General features: G+C 37.1%; 1 non-coding gene across 1 annotated transcript; it reads left to right on the forward strand.

Moving 5' to 3' along the window:
• Positions 1 to 1,377: 1,377 nt before the first annotated feature.
• On the forward strand, positions 1,378 to 1,464 carry TRNAS-GGA (transfer RNA serine (anticodon GGA)). Its single transcript has one exon. It is a non-coding gene; the product is annotated as a tRNA-Ser (tRNA).
• Positions 1,465 to 1,922: the final 458 nt, after the last annotated feature.

Below are 1,922 nucleotides of genomic sequence, written 5' to 3' on the forward strand. Positions count from 1 at the left end.
CAGGAAATGAGATTCCGACCAAGAACAAAAGCCCGAGGTAGAGCGTCGGTCGTCAGGGCAGCCTACCTTTATTTTATAGGAGTAGGGGCGGATAGCTTGTCACCTGGAGATATAGGCGTAGAGACTCTTCCCCTATGCCGCCTATTGGTACTAGTGTAGTAGGGTTGACCCGCAATACAGAACGAACCCATAAGTGTAACCTTTCGCTCAATACTAGAATCGACAATTGAAGCATCTGAGGATGCATTAATCGGGGATAGACGACAGAAGGAATTCTCTATAACTTCACCTTCAACAAGCGTAGATTTTTTCAATAATCTTTTTTCGTTCTTTTCTATCCCTGTCTTTTTCATAAGACCTAAAGCGGTAAATAAAAAAAGAATCAAATCACACCATTTCTATTTCTGTAATAGGCCTCTTTTTCTCCTGAAGTTGTCGGAATTTTTCGTAATAAGATATTGGCTACAATTGAAAAAGGTCTTATCAATAAAATTTCCATTTATCCGCGATCTAGGCATAGGTAGAAATCCATTCGATAATTCTTTTCATTACCTCCTCGTGATAAAATGATCCCACAAACAAAGGAATTATACAGTACGAAATAAAATAAAATAAAAATAAGACTTCATTAAAAAAAAAAAAAGATATGACCTTCTACTCCAATTTTTTCTTTTTGTTTTGACAGGAGTCGAAAAAAAAAGAAGAAATATTTTAATACGATTAGATTTCATCCAAATGTAGTAGAGAATGAAAGGAACTATTCCTATTCCGATTTGATCGAAGTTGAAGAATCAAAGAATTTCTCCTGCGGATTAGGAGAATTCTATAAGTTTTTCTTATTCTTAAATTATGACCCAAAGAAGAAAAAGAATCGAATAATCGTTCTATGATGAAAATAGAATAACCCTCTTGTGTTTTGTGCATAGCGGGTATACGCTTATACACTAGAAAATCAAATCTAAAAATCCCTGGGATGATTTATGAATTTGTAATAGATTTACGGGTTAAGGGGTTGTTGTTGAGCGATCTAAAACTGGAAAGGAATTTTAGAATTCGTATAGAAATGGAATTTTTTTTTAATAATTATGATCTAAAGGTATCCATTAACCATAGTCTAAAAAAAATAGACCGATCAGTTGATTCGTTCCAATTCATTGATTTAATCCGGTATAAATATAATAATATAAATATCATAATATGACGGGATCGTCGTCTTGACAAACATGAATAGAAATAGTTCTTAAAAAAAAATAATAATTGTTTTTTTTCCTCGCTTTGAAAAAAAGTTTATAATGGGTTGGTCGTACCTTTACTGCAAGAATATGAATGACTCGCTATTCACTCGCGGGTTCTGGGTCATAATCATAAGATTATGCAGGAGAGATGGCCGAGTGGTTCAAGGCGTAGCATTGGAACTGCTATGTAGGCTTTTGTTTACCGAGGGTTCGAATCCCTCTCTTTCCGTACCTTCACCTAATTCACCAAGGTTACCGACCGCAATGTATCAAATTCCAATCGATACCATTATTCCAACAAAGCCCTTTTTTTTCCCTACCAAATTCTATCTATCCCTGCCTGCTTCTTCCCCTTCCTTCTTTACTGGTAGAACTGTTAGACTCGCATCGGCTTATTCAGTTTGTTATCCGTTTCACCGAGAGTGAGGCTTTCCCACGGTAATGGAAAGGTCAGCGGAATGCGTAAAGGAATGCGCATCGCTCAACCCCGTTTCATGCTGGAGGAAAGAAAGCCGATATAAACAGCTCCATATTAGCGAATTGCCTCTGACTACTCTTTTTAGACGCTATTCTTAGAATCTCGAAAGAGGCTACGCCCCTCCTTGCCTAAGAGTTCTTGCTTCAAGTTAACTTGCCTTGCTAATGGTTGGCAGTCTTACTGCTACTGTCGGTCCTAGCTATCGGCTG

This window comes from Citrus sinensis, chromosome 1, assembly GCF_022201045.2.
Source record: "Citrus sinensis cultivar Valencia sweet orange chromosome 1, DVS_A1.0, whole genome shotgun sequence".
Taxonomy (NCBI): Eukaryota; Viridiplantae; Streptophyta; class Magnoliopsida; order Sapindales; family Rutaceae; genus Citrus; species Citrus sinensis.